Source organism: Glossina fuscipes, unplaced genomic scaffold (genome assembly GCF_014805625.2).
Source record: "Glossina fuscipes isolate IAEA_lab_2018 unplaced genomic scaffold, Yale_Gfus_2 106, whole genome shotgun sequence".
NCBI classification, from domain to species: Eukaryota; Metazoa; Arthropoda; class Insecta; order Diptera; family Glossinidae; genus Glossina; species Glossina fuscipes.
The window spans coordinates 520,172-530,825 of NW_023998449.1; positions in this window are offsets into that span (position 1 = coordinate 520,172).

The following is a 10,654-nucleotide window of genomic DNA, read 5'->3' on the forward strand; positions in this document are numbered from 1 at the left end:
ATGGTTTTACATAGGCATATTCACTATGTGTTTTGTACTTTCCTCTTTACAATGCATTTGGTGTGTGTTTCTATGGTTTTACAAAGCCTTATTCCCTATGTGTTTTGTACTTTTATCTTTACAATACATTTGGTGTGTGTTGCTATTGTTTTACATAGGCATATTCACTATGTGTTTTATACTTTTCTCTTTACAATACATTTGGTGTGTGTTTCTATGATGTTTTCTCTTTACACGGTATAGGCATATTTAGCGTGTGTTTTTATGATGTTTTCTCTTTACACGGTATAGGCATTTTTAATGCGTGTTTTTATGACTTTATGCATTTGATGTTGGAGGAGGCTGCTCGTGTATTGTTCACAGAACGATGTGCGTGGACAGCTCAGACTTGCTGACTACGGAGTGCGGGTGGACTTTTAAGCAAACGGACTTGTGTTTCGTAAGGAAGCAAAAACGCTTCCTTACAACATTTACCAAAAGAATTATGCTGAAGTCGCATAATTCTGTCACACTTCAAGTGGGTGCATAGGATGGTAGGCGATCACACTACACTCTATTCTTTTCGTAACAAACACAAAATTCACATTACAATGGATATATGCATTAAGTTTAAGCTTTAAAATGCGAGGCAGACGGACATGCTCAACTTGATTCATGATACTGATCAAGAATGTACATACTTTGCGCGTTGCAAACGTTTTGACAAATGAATCTACCACTCATCCGCTAATAAAAGTAATTCGGATGGCAACCCTTTTCAATTCCGCTATTTTTTTTTTAATGTATATGTGTATGGAAGTAAATAACGCTACTTGCATACGGGGAAATCGTTCATTCTAACATCAACCAGCCATCGTAAATAAAAAATATATAAAAAAATTTGCCGCCAACTGAAAGTAAGCGTCTATGATTCTCAATAACTCCAAACATGTGACAATAAGCGTCCACATTTGTTTACAATTCTCAATGCTTGACCATGTATTTGGATAAAAATTGCCTGCACCTGAGAGTAAACGTATAAAAATTTGCCGCCAACTGAAAGTAAGCATCTATGATTCTTAATAATTCCAAACATGTGAGAATTTTATATTCAGTGCTCAACTTAGAATTACTTTTTATTAATGGGTAGAGCATTGTTATGGGAATATTACCTATTATTGAGTACAAATATGCGCTTATTCTCGAAAGTCGTACAATACATGCAAAATGATTGAGAATTGTACACAACCGTATTCAGGCATTCTCAGTTGTATGGAATTTGTATACAAATGATTGAGAACGAATATGCGTTTATTCTCTAAAAAATTTATTGTACGACCAGAAAATCTATTGTACGACCAGAAAAATTTATTGTACGACCAGAAAATTTATTGTACGACCAGAAAAGTATATTTTTGATACATTTATTATAAAAAAGATTGTATATTATATACCTATTACCTGTGGATCAAATTCGTAAGCTGATACTACTTTAACGATTTCGTTTTGGTTATGTTTTTACTATACTTGAATTGACAATTTTGTTCTGACTCACAGTTTTTATTTGAATAGTTGTTTTTATTTCATAAAACATATGTGCTACAGGATGTATGAAGTTTGTGCAAAAGTATACAATATTTGGAAGAATATGAAATAGGCATGCCTTTTGCTATATTAATTGTCTTTTAAATTAGTAGAAACAGGTAGTGTTTTAGCATATTAGATAAATGTGGAAAAATAATTTAGAAAAATGTGCCAGTAAGGTCCAACGTTTAATATTCTGTGGTGAAAACTGGTGAAGGATGCTGTTTTGACACCTACATTTACTGTGGTAAGTTTCGAACAGAAGCTCTATTTTTCGGAACTTGTTGTTATTTGTAATTCAATGAAAATATATAAAGGGAAATGGTTGTGAAATTTATTATCGGAAAATCAACCTAATATAACAAGCATTTTAAGAGTTCGTATTCAGAATGTAAAATCTGCTTAAATTCTTAATAAAAGATCTGGCCCACACATAATTCTCAACGTGAATATTTCATTAACTCAACATTAATAAGGTCGTTAATTTACAGAAAATTGCAAAGTTTAAAGTTTTAGTTGAAATGTTTACTTCCAGTTTCTTGCTGTACAAACAATATCAAATTGCTAATCGATTTTCTGTCAATGAGATCTTGCGGCCGACTTGCATTAGCACGTCCAACAATCATCATTTCATGCCGCCTTTTAATTCGTTCCCTTAATAGGCACAATTAACGCTTCGCAAATAACGTCAGCCTCTGCGGACAATTGATTGGCAAACCGGACATGGGAGATTACCTAGTTATCATAAATTGGCTTATCACCTTTCCTTGATGGTACTAAATACATAAACTCTATTAACAAAAGCTTCAAATTTATTTGTGTATATTTTTCTGCTACGTTTATTTTTCGACTTTATAGTTAAGCGATTTTGGATAAAGTTTGTTATTAGAATGGCTTCTCGTCGAAACAATTGGTTTCAATCTTCGTCTGCCAAGTGGTACATAATCATCCCTACTAAGAGGATGCTTCGTCTTTTAACAATGACATCTTGTCGTGGTATTTAATATGAATCAGTTGAAGAAATGCTTAAATTTTTGACGATTTTCGAGGCCGTTTCTATTAAGAAGGCACACTTCACAATTTGCTTCACTGCCACATTTGATTAATTACAATTCACAATCCACCATTATGGAGAGGAGTATATTCATTTTGTCAGAATGTTTGCAACTTTTATACATATTTTTCTTTTTTCAATCTTTTATAACTAGAATTAATAGATCATAGAAAAAGGTTGAAGACAATACAAATTTTAAACTCGTCTTGTGCTGTGAAGAGAAAGGCAGACAAGCCTTTTCCGAATGAATTTATTTTGGGATAGTGTAACACTCACCGGTCTTGTTAAGGAATTTGGTTGATGTTTAAGGACGTTAAGAAGAAATTTTTTTTTTTGTTCTTTTTTACGTATTTAACTTACAGTCTACATAACCTTGGCAAATTCGTTAACATAATTTAAGAAACTAAAATAAACTAACTTCTGAATGGAAGCTGCATTCAATATTCTTATTTCATTGAATTCATCCGGAAGAGGCATTGTCAAGGGATTTACATCAGCCGGACAAGATATATTGAGCAGTGCGTTACATATTTGATCTATAATATTCAACAAATAAGGCTTAGGCGGCAAAAGTGGAGAAAACCTTTTGGTTTGCACAGTAGCAGCAGACTTTAGCGAAGGTCTTCTCCACATTTAGAAATACACCTTCACGAAAATTAATAAAGTGTGCCAGTTGCAAAGTGTGCAGAAGTAAAGCATGCCAGTGCTAGCAGCTGACTTTCTACTGATTATACTTGCATCCCCAATCGTATGTTATAATATTTAAAACAATAAAAACTGTTCATTTTGCTACAATACTCAACATTTTTATAGCTATTTGTATGACACTGAATAGCTTTGCACAATTTTTTTGCTTAATTAAGAAGAAGGACATAGGGAAACTCTACGTTTCTCAAGTGACAATGATGAGAATGCTCACTGTTGTATTTTCTTATAATTTTTGTCTGGTCTCATATAAAACCTTAAGCTTTACAGTCTGTAAAGTTCATAATGAGAAGCTCCTGCTCAACATTTTTCGAGAACGTAGCGCAATGTTAAAAACAAATTGTTTTTTTATTGATTTATTGATTTATTTATTTATTCTACTTATACTAGAAACTCAAGTAAACAAATAACAGTCGAGTTCAATTGGCTCTTAATGCAAAAGTTATATTAATTAATAATAAAATTTACTATAAGTATAATAAAACAAGTAAGAAGAAAAAAAAGAAAAAAAAGCATGTATACTATCAGCATAGGGCCACACTTACAACCGGTACAGGACCAAATTGCAAATGAACCCCTAAGCCATCGCAAACATGCATAAGCCTGGCAACCGATAATAAATTGACAATAATTCATTTTCGAAACGTAACGACTGTTTAAGGATAAAAGCTTTAACAGAGTTCTCTGCCAGCGCTGGTGAAGTAGAAAGAAAGTTTTTTGCAAAGAGATATTTTCCTATAGACTACGTTGCGTTGTTTGTTAATGATGGCTACAACTAGTCTGAGAGTATCAGAGAGTATCAGTTTGTTTTTATACGTCGGTTAATAAGTACGAGTTTCTTTGTTTTATGAATATTTTTTAAATTAAAAATTAAGAAAATGAATTTCTTTTTGTTTCTTAACAAATAAATGGAAAAATTGTTAAAAATATGTGGTTTAAAGCAAATATTTGTTAAACCAGGAAATTTCCAGATGAAAATGCATATGGAAAAGAGAACAAGACTGTTTTAGAAAATGAGAAAACGACAAGTGCAAGCGCTTGTAGTATAAACGAATATAAAAAAAAGATAAATAAAAAAAGGGTAAAATTGTTGAAATTTTCGAGCAAAAGCAGTTTTGGAAATTAAAAAAATATATCTGAGCAAAAAATAATTCGCAGAAGTAATAAAACAAAATAGTGGTGTCATAAACTATTAAAAACAACCAAGAAATAAGCAAATAAATGATAATATAAAGCTGCTATAATGAAAATATAATGAAAGACACCCCCATCATTTGATAAAAGTGTAGACATCTACAACCCATGTTCAATATATTTTTCTACTAAACTAAATTTTAGGGCGTCTTTGATAAACGTGCGGTTTTAAGTACAGATGTACGGATATAACGTTATAAATTGGGCCACTCCTTCCTTCCTGATTTCGTACAAAAAATCTACTTTTTATATAAAATTGCATTAATAGGCGATTGACAAGTTAGTCTATTTTCTGTGCTTAGCAAGCAAAATTCTGTTTAATTTCCACATTTTTCCTTCTGCAATGTAGCAAATCAATGCTTTTGTGATAAAAACTAACAGACACATAGTGGATTGAGTTGGCCATGCTCGTCTCAGGCCCTTTGTTACAATTCATAAATTACAAAATGTACGTTAACGTTGCGATGATCTTTATATTCTAGTGTAACGATTGATGCCGTTTTGCAGTTTTATTTTTCAATTTGAAGAGTTTGTTATGGTCCTTTCAATCGGAATTCTCATTCGAAAACATTACTTTCGAAGATTAATGGTTCAATACTTTCTAGGTATAATTGGAATTTTAAATCAAACATTTCGGAACACATCGGAGGTCAAATTTCGCATGCCCACTACTACATGAACGCTAGGTCCATTTAAGATTTTATCGGTCCCTTTTAAACGTCCCATGACCTTAAACGCCCCAAGACATTAAAGGTCCACCATAATTAAATTATAATTAACACACTTTATCGCATTCTACTCTTCAGCTCCTTTCATCCGATATCTACATCGAAGGTATTTTTAAGAAAACATTTATCCACCAAGTCCAGACACAATCACAATAAGTTTAGATTGAACACAGCTTCTCGCATTCTACACCTCAAGTCCTTTTATTTGGTACCCATATCAAGGCTATTATTAAGAAAAAACTCTTCCATCCTACGAGAATCGTTTTAGAGTTAGCACATTTTTAGGCAGATAATACATCAGTTGACGAGTGTAGTTTTAAATATTCTTTCTTGTTTGCCTTAGGATAAATCGGCATAAAACTTTAGAAAAAGTAAAAAAAAAAATTCATTTTTATCACTTGTAATTTTGTGTGGGCATGGCCGATATTTTCCATTTTTCCACGTGATGAGTAGAGTGCTTTGGAAAGTAAATGTGGAGATTGTCAACCTTTTAAATTCTCTAAAATCGACAAATTTTTGTTAAGAAAACGGAGTTGAGTTCAGTTTAGGCTTCACTGTGGGCGTCTGCTCCGACCAATTTGGTCAATTTTCAATGTCAACTTGCGCGCAAAAACTTCTAATGCTGCTACTAAATTTTCACGACTAGGAGATTGCCAATAATCCATACCACACAGACGGACGGACATGACTTAATCCATTCAGAAATTTCCACTGGTCAATAATATATATACTTTATAGGGTCTCTAAAGCTTACTTTTGGGTGTTACATCCATTATAAAAAAAAGGCAAAATTAGCATATCCTCATCCTACACACGCACAGTAAACAGTTTTTACAAAGTTTGTTTAAAATTCGGTTCAACGTAGTTTTCTATTTCTTATCTACGGTTTTATTACGAATTTCAAGTGAATGATTTTTACATACCTTAGTGACAACACATTTTTTCTGAACGGATACTATTGCTTTTCAAAAACCATTCGCACTACATTGATTCTTTGATACCTTTGTAACAGAAGCTCATTCTCCGTTCTTCCCGCAACCATCGTATTCGTCCAAATTAGCTGTAAAATGCCTTCAGAAATGTCATTTCATCTCTATAAGAGATGAAACAGATAACGCCGAACTGAAAAGCGCACTTCTTTGAGGACTGAAGAAGACTCAGATGAAAGCAAAAATAACAAACTAGTCGTTTACATTTTCTCAGTTTTCCGAACTCGATAATATTAAGAAAACCTTTCAAAACGAACTTCTTCTACAGTTGGCATCATTAATGAAATCTGTGTGTAATAAAGTCCCTTACAAAACTAAAAAAAGATACAGGTGTTCAGTTTTTTACGTAGGACGAACTTTGTATTGCGGTTTCTACAAGAAATATGAAACCACTCTGCAAGTTCGGTTCATGTTTAAAAATGTTTATAAACGTTTTTATATGTTATGTTTTGGTTATGATTTTGGTTATGGAAAGTTCCATTATCCCAACATCTTATACACACAAGCCTCTTAATCAAAACACCTGTAGGATTATTTTCTGATTAAGCAAATTTATTCAAACATTCTCTTTTTTTTTTTTTTTTTTTTTTGTTTGTTAGAAATGGATTGTACAGTTAAGTTAATGTTAGATCCATAATCCAGAAACGAAGTTGAGAGCGACTGATGAAAAATTTGAGCATAGGAAGACTGATGTGGCAGAGTGTTCGCAATGAGAGACTCTGTTCCGCTGCCAATCCATAAATCACCGTACTTGGTACTGTACTGTCAAGATGCGGCTAATAATGCCGATAAAAGAAAAAGTGTAGGCGATTCGTGATTGTAATAGAAATACTAAATTTCAAACATTCTCAATTGTATGGAATTTGTATTTTCTCAGATGGTTTGAATTTGTTGCTTTTTTACAAAGCCATGTTGAATTATTGAGAACGAATATGCGCTTATTCTCGAAAGGCGCACAATACATGCAAAATTCTTGATAAACTCCGAATTAATAGCAATTACGGCCTAACTCAATGACTCCCTCATTGAAAGTTGTAGTTTCACAGATAGTTCATCAAACATGGATTTGAAATAAATGACATCAAGGGAAGTCGAAGGGATCTGTCTTTTCGGACTAGACGTTTGCTTCTTATAATTCGACATCGTTCTTCTACAGTCAGCACATATATAGCCAAAGGAAAACAGAGGCTCATCATTACTCACACTTCAGACACGTATTTCTGTAATTTAGGATTTAATAAAACACTGCAGATCAGCCACCAATCGATTCGCGCGAGTAATGAAATCAAGACCACCTCACAAGAACTCCAATCAAGTAATTGCTCAACATTCATTAAATAACAGCATAACACGCAATTATTTTCCAAAAGAAGCACAATGCCGTTAAACGATCATTATTTATATCCATAGAGAATGTGAAACAGAATAAGCAGACATTTCCGGAATCTGCAGCCCTATATCTACTCCCGGTCAGTTTGTGGAAATTGATTAATCGTATGGGATTGTATGTATGTACGCCACAAATAATAAAACTTGTCAGTTTTCAATTAAATTTCTAATAAACCGGAGTACCAAGCAGTTGACCTTGACCCAATGGTTATCGAGTTCCCCAATCGGCTCATTAGCAGACGATTGGGAGGGATGAACGTGGTCTTCCGTAGATCATTCTAGATTCGACTCTTGTTAAAGCAGATATGATTTTTTCACACAATTTGTTCACTAATTACTCTACTACTACTTGAGGCCATTGCATATTTCAACGAATTGACTATGTTTTAGCAATAAACTGAAATGATCGGTTTCATTTAATTTATTGAAGTAATATCTCATAAGATGTACAATTCTGCTTATAAATAAATAATTTATGAAGCGTTTTACATATTTTTGAACGTATCAAACCGCGCACAACATTGACTCAGTATCCCTATCAGCCTAATATTCATCAGTGAAAGTTGTTCTGGCAAAAGCAGTTTGTTGAATACCCTTGATTGACAATGTTTTAACTAGCTACATATATGAGGCCACAAATGCAATTACGGTGTTCAGCTTATCACTGTTTTTAGCACTGTTATATCTTTATGCGTTTGTGGTGGAAACTCTCAAGCCAAAACAAATTATGACAACGGGCAATGTAAATTTCAAATCAATTATAATCCTTTTTACATAAGTTATTATTCTAATGTTTTAAATTTGATTACTTAAATTTAGCAAAGAAAGAAATCAGATTAATTGACATCTCTTTTAAATTAATTGAATTTTCTTTTATTACAAGCATTATCTTAAAAATTATGTTTAAACTAAACTAATTGTATTTAAAATAAACTAATTATATATATGATTATTTTAAATTTTGCAATGATCGATTGAGCATCTGATAAGTTTTCGATAAAAGATATTAAGGTTAGTCATGGCATGGGTTCCGTCTTATCCTTGCGGTTCGGTTTTGTCATTTGGTGCTTAGATAAATCATCAGACTTTAAGGATCCGGTTACAAAGTCTACACCCTTCAGAGGAGGGTAGGTATTATAATATATGTGAGAAGATGGATATGTATAGAAAATTTCTTCAATATTTCCTATCATATGTTATCAATTAATTCAGGTTTCATTACTCGAGAAATTTCATCTCAGTAAAAAAAAAGAGACACAGACATTTACATTTACTTAACCTATTCATTACATTACCAATTGAAAATCTTCCGTATCGAATTCGGCATCCAAATTCAAAATCAAATCATGTTCACCATACAGAGGCTTAAATGTGTGCTCATCATAACCCAATTATTGCATAGTTCGGTAGGCGTTGGATGATTAACACCGATTTCGGCGCTAGCTTGCAAGGATGGCATATAATCTTCACTTTTACGATTCTTAATGTTGGTTGTATAATAGTCCGCCAAAATTTGTTTCCTCAAACACAAATCGTGATCAGTCTTTAATGTAATATGGTGAGAAAAAAACAAATATGAATATTGTAGTCGAGCAAGGCCGATGTCTAGATACCCTACACCACTTCGCGTAATGCAATATTTCACTCAGCTTGGTAATGAAACACCCGAATTACACATTATTTTCATGCAAATGCGTACCTTTCATGAAGGCCCATGTATTGGAAGATGCCCAAACCAAAAAAAAAAACCTCATATGACGTAATCCAAATTTAGCAAACTTCATTTACTTCAAAAAAGTATTATTATTTTTCAGTTTCAGTCATAGAAAGCTAGAGAATAGGCTTTGCCTCCATACCTCCTATATATGTTAGGGTTTAGAGAATAGAGCCATTGACTTGTTTGCCAAGTTTCTGCTATGAATCAATTTTCCTCATAAAATATTACAAATTCAAGCTTTTGCTGGAGATCTTATACGGAGAGAGGTCCAAGAAATGGATCCATGTGGTTCAAATTTGGTTCACTTTATTTTATATCAAATTATTAATACTACAATTATGAATAAATTTTTATCGTAAAACTTTTACGTCTATTTGCCATATAAGATTTTGTATTTATATTATATGAAACACTTTTCATCTTGAAATTATTCAAATTATACCCTTTTACCAGATAAAGATTCAATTTTCGTAGGAACGGTTACATAAAAGGGGCTTGAAACAATCGCCCCAGCCAATTCAAATATTTCATATTAATTTATAATGTAGAAATACCGTTACAAAAGGATTTTGCCGAAAAATTCGTGAGATTGAATATTTTTCTTTTCAAAAAAAGGCAGTATATGTGGAAGGATGGAAAAAGTGGTCCGAACAAGCGTTTATGTTTAGGTTAAAGCATGTCACAGTCAATCAAATTTCCTCAAAGTATGTGAAAAAATTGCAACCTGTAGGTTGAGCGCAAGAAAAGAAGCCGTACAGACGAACAGAGAGCGTTCCTCAATCGATTTGTATAATAAAAGATGGATCTATCTTCCTTTTTTTTTTCTTTATTCAGCCTTCTGATTGCTACGCACGTTTGTGCAAACTAACGGCACGCGTACAGTACCACGTAAACTCAGAATATCTCTTTTTTTGCGCAGCGCTCACACAACTGCAGCAAAATAAACTATAAAAATTTTACAAATATTGGAAAAATTAGCCATTTCCACACAATATTACGATGTGCCGAATTTTTTGTTCTTTTTTGCAAAATTTTTGTAAAAGCCAGAAGCAAGGTTCAAAAACCCCATAAAGTATATACATATATATATATATATTTTTTTTGATTGGCATCAAATTCTGATTTGAATTAAGCATGTTTGTGTAGTCTCTGTAGTAAACATTCTTTAGGTGCAAAAATGAAGGTATCGGCCACAAAGGTTGCAAAAGAATTTGAATTCAACTGGCACGCTTTCTCTCTTTACATTTTACAAGTGTTTTCCTTTCGACTTCAACTGGCACGCTTTCTCTCTATAAATTTTACGAGTGTTTTCCTT